The sequence below is a fragment of the Passer domesticus genome, chromosome 2, assembly GCF_036417665.1.
Source record: "Passer domesticus isolate bPasDom1 chromosome 2, bPasDom1.hap1, whole genome shotgun sequence".
In the NCBI taxonomy this organism is placed as follows: domain Eukaryota; kingdom Metazoa; phylum Chordata; class Aves; order Passeriformes; family Passeridae; genus Passer; species Passer domesticus.
This window is the reverse complement of record NC_087475.1, coordinates 55,329,833-55,348,251: the sequence shown is the minus strand read 5'-3', so window position 1 is coordinate 55,348,251 and position 18,419 is coordinate 55,329,833. Positions and strand designations below refer to the sequence as shown.

Sequence of the window (18,419 nt, the reverse complement as noted above, 5' to 3'; positions counted from 1 at the left end):
TGGACTGGCAAGAATATATAGACTGTCCATTCAGGAAAGATTTTTCCTAACATTGTTGCAGATCAGAAGACACCTTAATGATTCTTTCTTTAAAGCAGTTGAAGTTTTGTGCAGAAGGATAAATCAGAGGAATGTCTCCTGGTGTGATAGAAAATATACTTAAACAACTATTGTGCATTCATAAACTAATTTTACATTTTTTAAATTTTAGATTTGTAAGTTTAGATTAGATATATCAGTAAGATTTTTCCCAGTCTTGTAAATGTGCATGATTCTGTTGTTTAACATTCTGTTTATACTACTACCATTTAGAAAGCAGTTGACTTTTACACCATCTGATGCAGTAGTTTTCTGAGGTGAGCATAGGACTGTACCACAGCAAGGTCCTAGGGCAACAGTTTAAGCTTTTTGAATAATTTTGAATTGAATATTTCATATTTGAATATGAAATAACACTGACATATTGAAGATGAATACTTGTAAAATCAATTAGCAAATTAAAAAAAAACTAAAAAAACAATATAACAATATGAATATATATATGTTTATTTTAATAGTAAAAGGGAGGACAACTGTTATCACTAATAATGACTGAGCCAAAGAAATCCTTATAGTAACTCAGCCTTTTCCCTCATTCTTTGTTGCATCCATTAAAGGATGGACATTCTTCTTATCTCCCTTTATGTTTTTTATGCATTTATATGAACATTTTTTATTACATTATATAGAGGCAGCTGATTAAGTTGCAGTTGGATTTTGGCTCTTATAATGTTCTCCCTGCATATGCCCACAACATCCTTGTAGTCCTCTTGTATTGCATGCCCTTTTTTTCAAAGGCATGAACTACTTTTTTTCTGAATTTGAACAAAAAAGCTCCTCTCAGCCAGACCAGTCTTCCCCACCAGCTTATATTTCAGCACATGGGGATGGCCCAATTGTATGTCTTTAACATGCTCGTCTTGAAAAATATCCACCTCTCCTGGACTCCTTTGCCTTTAAGGATTTCCTCCCAAGGGACACTGCCAACCAGGCACTCTTTCCAGCTGACAAACAGGCAAGCTGATAGAGCTAGACTTAACATGACTAAGCTCAAGCAGCATCATATCAGTAGAAGATGTGGAGTTTAAAAGAAGCAAACAACAATAATGATTTCATGGCTTCCTGCTTATTGTTGTATGTATTGACACTGCTGTACTTTGAGCTGACTACTGATCTGCCCTTTATAATGGAGTTGCATTTGAGACCAATTTCCCATATTTTCATCATTAGAAATTGAGCACAAATATTATTAAGGCATATGGGAATCACAAGCTAAAAATCTAAACTTTTACTAATTGTTTGCTTATGCATCTTTAAGCAAGAAATTCTGAGAAGTATAATCATGGGTATGACTTTACTGTACATTAAATGTGAACAGCAGCTCTTGCTTAATCCCAGATTCAACCTTCCTTGTAATGTCAGGCTTGTAACTTACAGAGAGTTATTGCATTTTAAGTGAAACTGTGGAGCAAATGCAAATCCTTTGGCCAAATATTTTGGCATAGTCTCCTCATCCATGCATACTACTAGCATCTTTCCTTCTTCCCCAGCGTGTAGTGTGGATAACAATAAGTAAACCAAGCTACATCTGCCTTTATGCAACTTGGTTGGGCAATTTGATGACAAGCTACAATGGTCCTGCAGCTAACAGTGGCTTTGTGTGAAGTTGTCTGGAAGGGCAGACCAGGATCAGTCCACTTCCTGACCTTCATTCTTAACCAAGTTGTCAGTAACAAAAGCAAGACAAACAGACCCAAACAAAAACACTGAAATGTGCCGGTGCCATATTTTTCACATGTAGTTTTAAGGCTTATTGAAAAATATTTGGAACTGAAACTCTCTCTTTTATAAGATAGTCTAGTTTGAAGTATTGTTGTGCTTTAAACCCACCAAACAACCAGTCTTACCCAACTGCTTGTTCACTCCCCCACCACTGGCATGGGAAAGAGAATCAGAAGAGTAAAAGTGAGTAATGGGTTGAGATAAAGACAGTTTGATATGTAAAGTAAAACCCATGCAATCAAGCAAAACAGAACAAGGAATTAATTCACCACTTCCAGCTGCAACCAGGTGTTCAGCCATCTCCAGGGCAGCAGGGCTCCATAATGTTTGACAGTGACTTGGAATGGTGAATACCGTCACTCCAAACATCCCCGCTTCCTCCTTCTTCTGCTTCACCACCCTCCCTTCTCTTTCTGTACTGAACATGATGTCATAGGATCTGGAATATCCCTTTAGTCAGCTGGGGAAGTTTTCCCATCTCTGTATGCTTCCAAATTCCCATATAACCCAAACCCCCTTACTAATTTTGCACAAGTTGAAGCACAAAAAGACTTGTCTCTATGTGAGCGCTGCTGATCAATAAAAAAAACATCTCTATATTATCAACCCTGTGCTCAGCACAAATCCAAAACACAGCCCCATACCAGCCACTGAAAAGAAAATAACTCCACCCCAGCCTAAACAAGAACAATTCTATGAGAATGTTCCCTACTGTACTTTCAGTAATGTAATTTAGAGACTCTTTGTTGGAGGTCACAAAGTGTAAGACATTTGAAACAGATATCTTCCTATTTTATTATCTCTCATATTATTATAATCTGATTCACAGATTATGTAGCAGAGTATTTATTTATGGTAATCTTTTATGTCGAAGCAACTAAAAACTTTAAGTATATTAATGAACTAGTGTTTCAGCATAGCAATACAGCTATCTGCAACAAAAATGATGCTTTGGACAAAATTTTCTAACTTGGTGTTGGTAGAAGCACAAAAAGTTAATTATCGTTGTTGTGCATGATTACATAAAGGTCTGTGTTTATGAAACACTAGAAAAATTATGCAGTGCCATTTTAACATGTTGATATGCTGAAATTAACACTTAAATAATGGATTTTCTTTCTGCTTTTAAGAACAATACCTACTTGTATATAATGTTTTCTGAAGATTTGCAATTGAAAGACAAGCAATTAGAATTTCTAAATTTTATTCTCAATTAATAGCTTGAGTCCTTCAAGAACCTGAGTCCTTTCCCCAGAGGGTACTGACTGATGGTTCAGAGTCCCAATAGATATCAGTGACAAGTGGTGTCCCTCAGGGGTTTTTATTGGAATCAGTGTTATCTAATATTTTCATTATGTCCCAGATTAAGGAATTCAGTGCATCCTCAGCAAATCTGCTGATGACATGAAGCTGAGTGGTGCAGTTGACACACCTGAAGAATGGGATGCCATCCAGAGGCACTTGGACAAACTTGAGAAGTGGATTTATAGGAATATCCTGAGGTTTAATAAGAGCAAGTGCAAGGTGCTGCACCCAGGTCAGTGTAGGCCCTGATATCAACACAGGCTAGGGGATGAACAGAACAAGAGCAGCCCTGCTGAGAACAACTAGGGGATGAGAGACTAGGCATGACCCAGCAATGTGCACTCTCAGCCCAGAAAGCCAATTGCACTCCAGCAGGATATCCTGCATCCAAAGCAGTGTGGCCAGCAGGGTGAGGAAGGGGATTCTGCCCCTCTGCTCTGCCCCTGTGAAACCTCACCTGGGGAGCTGCATCCAGTTCTCTCACTAGAAGAATACTGACCTGTTGGAGCAAGTCCAGAGGAGGCTGCCAAGATGATTAGAGGAATGGAGCATCTCTCCTATGAGGAAAGGATAAGAGAATTGTGATTGTTCAGCCTGGAAAGGAGAAGGCTTAGGGTTGCCCTTATTTTGGCTTTCCAGTGCCTGAAGAAAACCAGAAGAAAGATAGAGAGGGACTTTTTACAAGACCACATAGTGACAGGACAAGGTGTAATGCATTCTAAATAAAAGAGAATTTTTCATGGAAATATAGTAAAACCACATACTTTTCATTTCCTTGTTCAATACCCAAGTTGTATGGTATTCAGTTACCAAGGAGCTTTTGCAATATATTTTATATCTATTCAAAAATTTTCACTTCTAGACACTAATCAAAAGTTTCTTCAAAGACAGAGCTTTTCCTCTGGGGAATGTGAGTGTATCATAAATATTAATTAATTTATTTTTGCAGCATCCCTGAGAGGTGGAGTGATACTATTTTACAGGTGATGAATGGACACATAGAGACCTCAAAAAACCAGTTTTGCATTTATTTCATCTTTCTGTGCAAAATAATACCTTTGAACTGTTTAGGTTCAAGCTCTAGTCTTACCCTTTCCACAAATCATATCACTAAGTTCTCAAGTCAGATAATAAAAACTTTGGGAGATATATTTATTGACCTCATGTGAGCAATCAATATATTATATTGTGAAGAGTAGTCAGCAGATCCAAGGAATTCAGGGAGTGCCTTTCCTTACATACAGAATTTGTGAACCCACACCTGAAGTTCTGGATCCAGGTTTGGACTCGCCAGTACAAGACAGATTGATACACAGAGTGTGCACAGCAGCAGCCACTGAGACAGGGCCCTGGAGTACATGCTGTACAAGTAAAATCCGTGTGTGATCAGTCCTAGAAAATAACTCTAAAGGGAGATCTTACTGTTCTATTCTGATCTATTTTCTGCTATCCATAGAAATCCTATAGAACAGATGGAGCAAGACCACTTCATGTCAGAACACATCAGAGAAGTGAGAGAAATCATGCTGAAAATGGAGAACTCTGGTAACATGATATAGTTGTCTCTTTTGCACTGACATTCCATAAGAAAATTAATTGTTTTAACTAAAAATTACTATCCTGTTGTTGATTATTTTCAGAAGTAAACTTTCCTGCTAGGAACTGTGCAAATAGACTGTGGATTCCGCAGATGATAGGACTTATTTTATAGTGAGAAAGGCAGTTGCACCTAATATCAGTAAATGCTGATTTTGATGACAAATGCTGCTGTAGTGTATCCTTACATGTACTATGCAAGACAATATAACACAATTTAATACTCTTGTTTGAGTAGTATTAATGCAATTCTTTCTTAGACTGACACTTGATTAAAAAAAAAAAAATTGTATACAAATTTATAGATACATAGATATAGCCTTTTGGTGTATTCCCTGAAAACAAAGGAAAAACAGAGTGGACTATAAAAAATAGGTTGGATTTCATGATCTCAGGAGTCTTTTCCAACCTAATTCTGTGATTCTGCAGTCAACACAAAAGAGAAATCATTAGGTTAATCAGTTCTGTTAAAACACATTTGTACTGAATTTTACCAATTTTTTGGAAACTTTTTCTTTTCCTATCCAACTCTTGTTATCCATCTGAAATGGTTGAGTATAAAGTCTCATTCTATAGATCTTCCAGCTGTACTTCTTTCAGGAAAAAAAATTGCTGCCCCGAGCCTTCATTTTGCCCCAGTTGTTCATCACTACTCTGAGTCAGAGCTGCCCATTAGGCTCCTTGTTTAAGCTCTTTTAGACCTTTTTCAGGAGAAACAAGCCAAAGTTAATTTAAGCTACTTGAACAGCAAGTATTTGACAACTGAAATGAAATTGTTTAGGGAGCAACTAAGAAACACACAGCTAGGAAATTGGAAAGATGATGAGCGATCTGGGGACTGGAGCTGATCTGACAGGGAAGGAAAGGAGTATATCAAGCTTCTTCCATTCACACAGCTCCTGCTGGACCACTCTTACCTCTTTGAGGTAAGACTCTGACTACTTTTTTATTCTAGAATTTTCAGTGGGATCTGCTATCACTTATGAACTGTGTGGAAGACATTCAGTAAAGATCATAAAAGCGTTCCAAAAATCAAGTCCAGCAAAATCTTACAGTTAGAGCTTTATGACACAATCTCAAGACTCTTGAACTAATAGCAAAGCTCCCATTGCCTCAGTAGCTATCTCTAGATCAAAAATTCCTGTGGTAATAGTTTGGTATTTCATAATGGAAATACCATAAAAGAATGATTATATGTAATTAGCTTGGCTTCATAAGTTATTTGTGATTGTTGTCTTAGATTCTATTTATTATTAATATTGCAGGGTGAAATTCATGTCAATGTATTAGAAAGAGAAAACAAGACTCAGGGAACACTGAGAGGAGGGAGAATAATGCTTGTCTTTTAACTTTCTCATATTCATCTTCTTAAGTGTCATGTCAAAATAATTTTCAGGTATTATAAGTGTGTAAATTTCCTTTCTTGTAGTCTAAGTTGAAATAGATTGCTTAGATCTTAACCCTCATCTACTTTTATTCTATAGCTGGATAGTTAATATAGCTAATATGTTTTTTGAAGAAAACAGATTTTATAGGGTGTGGGAATTATTTGGATGGCATCACAGATTTTTGATGCCAAGTCCTGAAAAATATTATTCCAAAGGCAGCATCTGGCTTCTTGGCACATCTAGCCTTTAGTTTCTCAGTGCCTCTAGGTTCTGTTGTATGGTTGATCACATTTGAATACTAATTTTACTTCCTAACTTCTTGGAATAATATAGATTTTTGACATTTTGTGGAATGTATGTGTAAGCATATATATAGTGAACAACTTGTACTTCTGCAAAGCATTGTTAGTTCTCTTTATCAATAAGTCTGTCAATTACTTGCATCCATACTTATCTAGATATCTGCACACATGGCAAAATGCATGCATAATTAGTTATAAGAGGAACTTTTTTCCCACCTGTTCAAAACAAAATCATGTATGCAACACTGAAGTCAACAGGGGCCAACTTTATTTCTTCGTCCTTCCCAAAATTAATATTTTTGCAAGTAATCATAATAGTTTCCCTCATTCTTTAGCATCTATAGAAAAAAACCCCAACATTTAGTTTGTAGTAAAGCCCAAATTTTGCTCATATTCATCTGGATCATTTTTTCTGTTTTAAATTTTTTATCCCAGCCTTCTTGCTTCTTTACACTCATTTTGCTGGTCCGGTTGCAAAAAATAAAATTTATGGTATGCTTTTCCTTCCGCACATGATTTGTCCCTGCTCTTTATCCACCCTGATCCTCCTGATCACTTTGACTTTACTTCCAGAAAAACGAAGTGGTTTAGTCCAAAGATTGACCAAGGGATCTCTGTACCTAGGAAAAATAAATTTTGTGCAGAAGTGATATTCAGTCTACTCCACCAAATCCTTAATAATTCTGCTTTCTTTGAAATTCAGAGAACTGTGTGTCAACATGGTAGTGACTAAGACATCCAGGACAACTAAGGCTAGTGGTAGGCATTTCATTCACTAATTTGCCAAAATTTGAAACAGTAGGTTTATGGGAATCTACATGGAATTGAAGATTTAATTGTTTCAATGATTTTCTTAATGATTTCTTTGAGATATATGTCTTCAAGGATCTTAGTTTCCATCCTGACATCATAAAACCACTTCAGCCTGTGGGTCAACATATGCTGTTCTATCAATTGTCTTTAAAGGAATCTAGAAAGGGTGGCATTTCCTAATAGGGGGACTGTCATGTTCAGTCACCCAGTTTTCAAATTTCCATAGAGCATTAGTATTTTAGATTCTCTCCAAAATCCAGTCCTTGACACAGAAACCCAGTTGTAATTCTCTCTCCTTCCAGAGAATGTGCAGTTGAATGTGGTATAATGGTATCACAGTAATATATTTCTGAGCGCTGACTTTAAGGGAATTAACTCTGTTGCTTCGTAATTGGCAGAACTGGGACAGTTAGCTAAAGCCCAGGCAGACACTGTTCATTTTATCAACAAGGGCCCTGTTGCTGATATAATGTTTTATAGATTATATATGACAGTTTTACATCTGCTAAACATCTATTCACTGCAGACATTTTTTCACTTTTGTGTTAGAACTAGTGGAAATTTATTGTGAACTAAAATTATCTCCTTTATGATGCCATACACCAGTACATATATCAATTAGCACATATTAGTTGGAAAGATTTTTTTTGGTACAACGTCCTAGAAAAAGAAGCAAAACAAAATCCAGCGTCCTCAGACATGTTTCTAGTACTAAAAGAAGTTTTATGCAGAACATTCTAATTTTCTTGCTTTTTAATTTTATCCTAGATATTTTCCTGATGAATTAAGCTAGTTTAGTAATTTTTGTTTAGTTAATTACTACTAATTTTATTTGATCCAGAAAACAGTCTTAGAATAAATGTGTTAGACCTCTGCCATTCATTCAGGTTGAAGATACTTTAAATCACTCTGGTCAAGAGTGGTTTAAATGACATGCTGGCTGTTATGGAATTCAGGCTGATGTCAAATCGGCTCTGCTAAATGATGAGCAACTTGTAGCCAGTCTGGAGGGAACTCTCTGAACAGTAAAATATAGTCATGATGAGACTTAATTTATTTGTCATAAAAATTACTGTCAACTCCAACTAGGGCAAAGTATTTTATATGGAAAGTTAAGCAAGAAATGTTTTCTGGAAAAATACCAAGGAAATTTCTTATTCCTTCAGCTAAAATTCCCTATTTCCAAGGACTTGAAATTGATTAAAAATATCGATACATTTTATGTAAAGTATTATGACTCTTATTAAGGTTTTATATTACTCTTTTTAACTGGCAGGCAAATCAAGGCGTAGAGAATTTAACAGAAGCATTCCCTGCTAGAGAAAGCTCTTGAGAGATCACAAATACACAGTATATTTGTAGAAGCTTAAGTACCTTTCCTTAAGTATATGCACTGTTGAATATATCATAACAAAATCTGGTCCCTCTGATGTCATGTAGTTCCTCAGACTATGCTATGTTTTAACATAGATATGTACATGCTGAAGGTACTGATTCAGAATGCCAGCCATACACAGATATATGAGACTCAAAGGTGGTGGCTGCTGAAATGTTTGCTTTCTGATAATTTTTCTTGTCACTAGATACTTCAATTCTACCCAGGTCTCCCTTTAGGGAAAAAATCAAGCCTCCCAACTTGATTTTTTTTTCTCTTTCTATGTTGTGCTAGAAGAAAATATATTTTATTAAATAAAATATACCAAATCTTAAGACAAAAATTGAATTTTGACAGCATTAACTCATCTAACAGTCTGATGATTTGGACTCTATCTTTGGTAAGTGTTTGTATCTTCGATCTCATCAGCATCTGATTCTTCCCCTGTCTTTGGTTATTGTACCATCTGCCAAGTTATTGATTGACCTTAATCAGAACGTGGTTGTCCTGGTTTCTTCTGGGATATAATTAATTCTTTCTCAGTGGCTATTACAGTGCTGTGTTTTGGATTCAGAAGGAGACTGGTGTTGATAACACATGGATGCTTTGGTTTCTTGCTAAATCTTGTTTATCCTAATCAAGGGCTTTTTTCCCCTACTGAATCTCATGCTCTGCCACTGAAAAGGAACACAAAAGAAACTGGGAGGGAGCACAGCTGGAACAGGTAACCCAAACTGACCACTGGGCTATTCCACACCACAGAATGTACAGTACATTCAGTGGTGTGGAATATCAGTACAGTACATGAACTGGAAGGATTAAACCAGCAGGGAAGCTGATCTGGGCTTGGAAAGGGGGGGTTTGACACTGGTCAGTGAGTGGTGACCAACTGCATTGTGCATCACTTGTTTATTTGGGTTTTTTCCTTTCCCTTCTTCTTCTTATTTGTTTTAATTATTTTTTTCCCCTGTTTTCAATTATTAAACTGTTCTTATAACAATGCACAAGTTTTACTTTTGATTCTCCTCCCCATTCCACAGGGGAGGGGGGAATATTTAGCAAGCAGCTGTGTAATGTTTATTTGCCAGCTGGGCTTTAACCATGACAGGGATTAAATAGATCTCACTTCAACCTGATTGTCAGCTGCAGTCTTCAGTGAAGCCACTCACTCATCCCAGGGTGTCTAAATTTTCCATCTTCTACCCCTTTGTTGGGACTGGGCACCCTTCCCCAGCTAATGTGTTTAAGTTTAGTGCAAGCACCCCAGCAGAACAGTCCTCAGTCTTGTAGTAAACTTGATTGTAAAAACCTCAATATAAAATAAAGAATGCAACATTTATTGCAGGCTATTTTATATTAATCAATATACATCAATCTTCAATTGGAGCAGAAAGCATTTTCTTCACAGTTTAGAAACAACCACTAACCTTCATTTTCTCATACCAAATCAGGGACCTAATACAAGGAAAATTATCACAATCTCAAACAAAGATAGGCAGGACGTTGACTGACTAATTTTGTCATTGTCCAAAGTGCTTCTGTTTTCATTTTCCTGTCAGTTATACTTAGATAATATCTTGCTTTTTTCTGTTCTGGAGATTCAAATGCCAAAGTAGTAACTGAGGTTTCTTTGAGGTAGTACAGGTAATACAAGAATAACACCTTATATACCTACTTATTTTCTGAAATCTGAACCATAATTTCACCATGAAAACACACAGAGTTTCTATGTCAGTCCAAAGCAAGAGGAACATTCACTTTTATCATACTCGAGTTTAACTTGAACATAAGAGCAACAAAGCAGCTACCAAATCTCTTTCTACATTTTGTCTTGCCAAACCAGTGTGGGAAAAATCAGTTTATTCATAGAATAAATTATTCTTTGGAGTAATATAGAGTGCTTTTTTTCCAAAAGACCCATATGTTTTCCATACGAAACTACAAATTTGCCTCAATAAACTAGCAGTGCATGAGGAAACAGATTGTTGCCCATATTCTATATTATTAGGAGGTGTTTAAAGTGCAAACTGACAAAACAAATGGTTTCCGAATAGAGAGAAAAAGACAAGGTTTTCTCTATCACATTTTATAGGCATTGCATAAATCATAATTTACTTCTTTTGGATAATTGTTCCTAGAATTTTGTAAACTTATGACAGATGTGCTGATGAAAAATTATGCCCATCATAGAAAATTTGGAAAGAGTCCTAGGCTGCCCAATTATGCAAAATTTATAGCTCATGTAATGGACACCTACTGTTTTAAAGAGAAAAGTGGGAATTAAAATTTTCTACAAAGGAAATTCTGTCTGCAAGATTTAGTGGAGCTGGGACTTGAACAAAAGATGTTCAGTCAGGGTTTTTTGTTTTATTTTTTTATTTTCTGACACTTGTTTTGTCAAAGCAATTAATATTAAGTGCTGGAGTGGTTTGGATCCAAGCATAGGCATTTTATTCATACTCTCTACTTAATGTACACTATATAGAGAAGAAACATAGTGAAAAAAATAGGCATATTGCCAACTGTTTTGTTTTTATTTTCTTCCTGAAGGGAATTTAAAAAAAAAATTGAAGAAGGAAAGGAAGTTTCAATGCTGTGTCCCAACCCAACTTTCCTTCAAAATAAGTAAATTTTTTGCTAGTTTTTAAAAAGAAGCTGTAACCTGACCCAAATGAGGAACAAATCATAATTATCAGAAGATAATTATGATTTAATAATAAGTCAATCAAGAACAATACATGAAAACTTTCTAATAAGTTCTGTTCTTCAAGTTAGAATTGGCCATTTGATAGCTAAGTATATATTCTAGGGCTTTTTTCACTTGCAAGTACATTAGCATCTTATTGTAAATTTAGACTATGCAATCTATTTAATGAGTGATTTATTGCAACATTTTTGTAAATTTTAATATGTTATGTCTTACATTATACTTATTGCCAACAGTGCATAAGGGTCTCTGAACACATTAATGCATGTCCTTCAGAATGACCTGTGTTCCAAATATGCATGTATCTGGATAGTACCACAAACACGAACTCAGTATTCTGTATTTTTTTCAATAGTCTAAATGCATTCTAATTACAGAAGTATTGTAAAAATTATAGAAAATTTATTTTGATTGAAAATGTTTAGGTTTGAAGTTCTCAATAACAGGCACTGCTTATCTAATTCATGGTTTTCCATGTTATTTATTTTTGTTACCAGTTAAGCTACCAAAAATTTTTATTTTCTGAATGAATACAGTAGTAATTTTATTTGACTTTTCTGTATTTCTTTAGATGCATTTCCAATTAAGTAATGAAATAACATTTTAAAAATCTAATTTACATTATAGTCTATCTAAAAGAGAAAGGTAATTTATCTGCAAAAAAAAGTGAGATAACGAACTGACATTTTTTCAGCACTTTTTATGAATATTAAAGATATAGAAGGATGCATTTTGAGAAGTAGAGAGAAGGAATATTAGGGAAATAAAGAAAGAAGAGAGAGGAAGGGACATAGTCATAGCAGAAGTTGTGTGATAGGATGCAGTTTGAGGTATACTCACAGTTACTTTGCAATTTTATATTATTTCCAAAGGCAGAATTAGGTTTATACATACCATTTAATTTTTTGCATATAAAGTGTAGTAGTTACTAGTATTAAATAAACTCCTAGTCATCTGAGTGAGGTATGGAGCAGTTTAACATCTCTGTACAACTGTATGCCGAGTTGCAAGCAGCCCACAAGAATCACTGAGTCTCCTTGCCTTGCACAGGGCCATCCCAAATAATCACAATATGTGAACAATTCAGCAAATATATGGAACCCAGACTTAACTGTATTACCCAGTTATGAACAGACTTGAACTTGTATTTTGGAAAAGCAGAAAAATATTCTATCTATTCAGCCATGTAATATAATAATAAGGGCTATTTTCACTTTCTTCATTTGAAGCTGTTTTAAATGGAAAAGAATACACACTGGAATACGTGATTCTGCATTTTAATTCTTAGAATGCACACTGAAAAGGAATGTGGATATATCTGGCCTGAATTATTTTTTCAAGAACAGTTTCTCTATTAAAGATTAAGATTAATTTATTTTCTTGTCTTTGTTACTTTGAGCAGTTTTCAGTTTGTTTGCTTATAGCGGTTTTTTAACAAGGAAAGTATAATGTAATGAGTTGAACACACATTTGGGATGTTTATGCTTTAGTTTCTACTCCAATAATTATGAAAATATTTTTTGCAAACCTGAATAGCTTCTGAAAGAAAAGTCTGAGAGGACTTCACTCAGAATACCACATAGCTCAGTATTTGACTATAAAGTGATAATAAAGGAAATAAAATCAAACATATAGAAACCTTATCTTGTCTCAGAAAAATAATTCATCTTATGAAATTTTAAAAGGATTGTGCAATGCTTTCAGTAAAAGAGAAAGATATAATCTACGTTGAGTGCTTTCTGATAAGATTAACTGTGAAATTCCAATAAAATATATTTAAGGCAAAGCTTCCTCGGTGTTCTCCTTGGCTTTTATAATCTTATCACTCCACTGTTACTTCATTGTGCTTGTTTCTGTAAACTGTATTGCAAGACACTTGAAGTTTTATAGTGACAAACCATCCTCCTAAGAGTTAGGCATTGCAATGAAAACTTCATCTATGTGAAACTGCCCAGAATAAGGTAATACATTTATGGTTTGTTTATTTAATATGCCTCATTATTTGTATTCAGTGTAATATCTATATACTTGATTCTATTTCATGGAAACATAGAATATCTGAAGCTGAAAGGAACCCATATGAATTATAAAGTCAAATTCCCTGTTCCTTCCAGGACTAGCAAAAAATAACAGTATGACTACAAGCATCATCAAGATGCTCCTTGGATTCTGACAAGCCTAGTGCCATGACCACTTCTCTGGAAAGCCAGTTGCAATGTCTGACCATCCTCTTAGTGAAAACCATTTCCTAATGTCCAGCCTGAAAATTCCTGACATTCCATTTCATTGTGTTCTAAATTCCATAAGGATCTGATATGTTACTGCTACAGACTGTTAATATCTGTTCATCATTAGAAAATTACTTACCTTTGAAAAAGTAAGAGAGATATTTATTCCTATTTCATTCTTATTGCACTAACAGAAGTCAGTGGTGATGTGAATGGCAATGGTTAGCCATTCAAAAATACCGTGCTGACAAGTAAGCTACTCTTGACATCAGTAGCACTGATGTGATACTGCAGTCTGAATCAAGGTCTCCTCAAGGTTGCTTTGAGAAGTTCTTGTCTGAAAACCTTAACTTTAGTATCAGAGAAATCATAAAGCTGGAGATGAAAATATAAAAGTAACAGGCATGTTATTTATATGACTCTACCTTCCCTCCCTCTCTTTTCTTTTTTTTTATCTTCTTCTTCCTATACTTTTGAAAGTCATTCTCAAAGCAACCACTGGTTTCAATAACAAGCATAAGTACATTAAGAACAACAGAGTTTTTCTATGCCTGCCTTGCAGACTGTCCTCTTCCCCATCTATAACAAGAGTACATTATTCTTCTAAGGAGAGACAAGGAAATAACAAAACAGAAATAAATTAGTTTTCAAAATGTAAGTGACCTAAAAACATTTAAGACACACTTCAAAAACACATATGGGTGCCTTTTATATTTTTCCAAAAGCTATATCAGAAGATGATAGTTAAAATTTTTGCAGTGATGACAAACATGCTTAAAGTTATGTTATTTTTGGAGGCTCTAGAAAACCATATGAATAGAAAATGTTCTCTTAGCTTAAATATGCAAGCTGTTTACAGTGAAAGAAGAATGATAAGTATCTGAAATAAAGCTGAAAACATTAGATGGAGGATTTTGAATTTTTAATTCTTCATCTTCAAAGTTATATTAATTCTCTGGTAAATCCTCTTGATGTGTTTTCTTCTGTTTGTATTATAATATTATATATATGCTTTTATAGAAATGGTGTATTCCTAACTGTCTTCTCTTGTATTATTGTCTAGCAAGGAAAATTATAGCCATAGTCTTCTTATATGGTGCAGTCTTAGAATTTATCTTTGCAATTCATGCTTAATAATTTGCAATTAACTCCAGGGTGCTATTTAGGAAGATGACCAGTTGGAAATAGTCCCACATATGGAGAATGTATGCTATTACTCAGTAAATTAAATGTAATGAAATGTTTGATTACATCCACTGTAAAAGTGTAGACTACCTAATCTATGCCAATATATTTTCAGAAAGGAAGTTCCTTGCCGCTATTTTCATAGTGGTGATGGTGAGAGAATTCCTGTCCTTACGGATATTAAGAAAAACAACCACCAGTGCAAGAGGATGTATTAAATCAGTATCATTCAAGGCTTTGTCATTTCTTTCTCTTATATATCACATTTTTTGACAACATTGTTATAAATCATAGTAATTCTACTAAGATGAAGGAAAAAGTGACATTCAATATCAAGAAAAAACACAGACCTGTGTTATATTTTCAGCAGCTATTTTGAAATTGCTAATTATGTTTTGTCCAAATTTTCTGGGCTTAAATTATGAGTAATACAATAATTCACATTGTTTTAGTCATCTATTCCACATTCCATTCTATCTCATTGCTAAGTTACTATATTTTCTAGATACAGACTTTATTCCTCTTCCACATCTTCATATTTTAATTTGGCTGTCTGAGATCAGGTAATTTTTAAAATTTGCACTTCTCGTGTGGACATTCAAAATACTTTTAAGACAAGTAAGGACCTCACAACTATGCCTGGTAAACAAATTGAAGGTGATAGATTTTTCTTAACTAGTTCTGCATGGCTAAAAAGAAACATATGACAGCAAAGTCATTCAACAGAGACACCAGCTCTGAATTTATTCAATCTCTGCAATGTTACCTAGATCCTTAGAGTCATAGAATGGTTAGGGTTGAATGGCATGTTAAAGTTCCAACCACTCTGATACAGACAGGGGTTCTACACACTGGATTAGGTTGCTCAGGGCCTCATTCAACCTTACATTGAATACTTCCGAAGATGGGACATCCACAACCTCTCTGAGCAAGAAATACAACTAACCAAAGCCTGTTCTCTTTCAGTTTATAACCATTGCAGCTTTTCCTGTCACCCATCATCCACATTAAAAAATCCCTTTCCCTTCAAAGGTCATCTTAGTTTAACCGCCCTGCAATAATCTATTTTATTTTCAACTAGATTAGGTAGCTCAAAACACTGTACTTAGAATATCACAGTTGAATAACAATAGTAATAGTAATGTAATTACAGTAGTAGTAACAACAGGATAAAAAGCCGAATGCAAATGTTGGGTCAGTTTATAGTTACATTATGGCTGGATTTTAGTACAAGTGAATTGGAATAACAATTACATTGATGCTAAATGAGCTTTTCTCATCAACAGTAATGCTGCTCAGTTAATGTTTGTATTCATCCTAAATTGTTCTGACTATAGCACACACATTAGAATATTCAGGTATGTGTGTACTAGCAAGAAATAGTTCATATTCTGTTAAACAGAAGGAAATCTTCAACACTGTTCTTTCATGGCATCTCACTCATTATCAGTGTTTTGTGTGTATGTGTGTGTGTGTGTGTGTGTGTGTGTGTGTGTGTGTGCGAAAAATAATAATAATGCAGCACTGAAATTGCAATGAAAAGCAAAAGCAACATAAGAATTATTATAAAAGAAAAAAATTATCTTTTTTAGTTGTTTGTTTTTGGTTTTTTTTCTGTAATAGCTGTCAACAATGTTCCTCTGCTTATTTTACAACAAGTGACAGAAATAGTAATGACTCACTGTAAGTGGGACTAAACATTCTGCTAGCTCAGAAATTGCAATAGGTAATTGGGGGATGGAAGGTTATAAGTCTATGTAGCTTACACAAAATTTATTTTTGAACAGTTTTTTTAAAATTCTTCTCAAGACAAGTTAAGGCATGAAAGACACTACTGCATTAGCATGAATGACACTACTGCATTAGCATGAATAAAAACTGCAGCTACCATCCTCTTTTTCTTGACACGCATTCAGGAATACTATGTTTAAAAGGCTTTTAAAGCTCAAGCCGGGAGGGAGTTCCCATGATTCGCCCTACAACCATATGCTTAGTGCAGGTTCAGGCTAAAGAGTTCAAGTGTTTTCTGTGATGTAGGATTTCACCTCACAGATAAACACAGATGTCTCTCCTGATTAGTATACACTGTTCTCTTGAACAGAGGAACATCTACAAAATAAAAGACACACTTAGAATATGAATTAAATATTGATTAGGTGGGTAGAAACAGGTAACTGCATTCAAATAACAATTGTTCTTTACCATTTCTAAGGGTTTTAATCACTTGGTTGCTAGGAGAAAATGTCTAAACTTGAATCCATGCTTGGTGATTTACCATTGCAAAACTGATTGACACCTCCCTGAAACTTAAATAACTTCCATGAAAGACTACTATCTTTCCTTGTCTCAACAGAAGTCCAACCCAACCACATGTTTCTGAGATTAAAACATATTCTGTTCTTACCAGAAAACAAAACAAAAACAAAACAACAACAACAACAACAAAAAAAAATCCCAGTTTATTTCTGGGAAAGTTTATCAATCAACTCTGCCAAATGAATGAAGATATATCATTCTAGGAAAAGAAGAACTGAAGAAAATTAAAAATGAAATGCAGGAAAAGTATTCAATCTTATTCTTCAGTTTAACTGTGGGAATATGTTTGGAAAATGTGACAACAAAGACATCTTTCAGCATTATGCATATGGTAATGATCCCATTCATTGCTTTAAAAATCAAGAATAGGTAGCCAATCTAGTATTTCTACTCAAGATAAAGCTATTGCTGAGAATGTCAGATTTACATAACCAGTTCTCTGCAGCATGTACTGATAAGAACTCAAAATTCTGAAATTCTAAATGATATGACATTTTCTTACAATACAGTAATTTTCTTTTTATATATTTTTATAAGTTTATATCTTTCAGTCAACTCTACCTGTAGAGCAAGAGCATCATGAAATCATACTAAAAAAAATACGGGTAGTTGCATCAAAGGATAGAACTGGCTTGTCTAAAAACACTAGATATGTTTCAAAAACAGGCAAAATAAATTTCAGAAAATAATTCAGAGATTTGGATTTTTTAGAAACAACCTAACTAGTTCAATGAATATGGGAGCTATTTGCCTTACTCTAGATCAATCTTCCCTATTTGCTTGAATTTCAACAGAATGATAGCAATACTTAGAAATACCTCTACTTGCCCATGCATTTTTTTCATTGACTATCATAGAATCATTGAATGGCTTGGCTTGGGAGGGACCAACCTCCTGACATTGGCAGTGACATCTTTCACTAGACCAGATTGCTCAGAGCTTCCTCCAGCCTGGCCTTGAGCACATCCAGGGGTGGGGTATCCACAACTACTCTGGGTAACATTTTCCAATATCTCACCATCCTCAGAGTGAAGAACTTCCTGTGAGAAAAGAGGCACAGTTTAGATAAAGAGGTTGATAACTATTCTTTCACATCAGCTTCATCTTTAGTGTCAGATTTAATTTGCTCTCTTTACTTTTTTTGATATTTTCTCTTATGTCATTACATTAGTCTCCGTATCCTTACTTTGATAATCTCTCTACAATGCTGTATTCCTACCTTGGCTTTATTATTTCATATTTTCTCTGCATTCCAGGTTTTCTTTGAAAATGTTCAAATTGTTTAAAAATTGGTGGAATGATTTCTTTGCCTTTCTATAACGGATCTACTTGCTAAACACAAACATAATTATTATTCTGGGGAAAAAAAAGTGTTAAGATACC

At 34.8% G+C, this 18,419-nt stretch overlaps 1 long non-coding RNA gene across 2 annotated transcripts in view; it reads right to left on the bottom strand.

Annotated features, from left to right (window-relative positions):
• Positions 1 to 13,797, bottom strand: part of LOC135295430 (uncharacterized) — a 28,039-nt gene extending 14,242 nt beyond the window's left edge. The window contains exons 1-2 of one of the 2 annotated variants that reach the window (XR_010357523.1): positions 13,675 to 13,797; positions 3,626 to 3,683 (exon numbers count right to left, since the gene is read on the bottom strand). This is a non-coding gene — a long non-coding RNA (uncharacterized LOC135295430). Of the gene's footprint in view, positions 1 to 2,090; positions 2,193 to 3,625; positions 3,684 to 13,674 lie in introns of those variants that run through there. The other variant, XR_010357524.1, reaches the window with a different exon arrangement.
• Between the last annotated feature and the right edge of the window lie 4,622 nt (positions 13,798 to 18,419).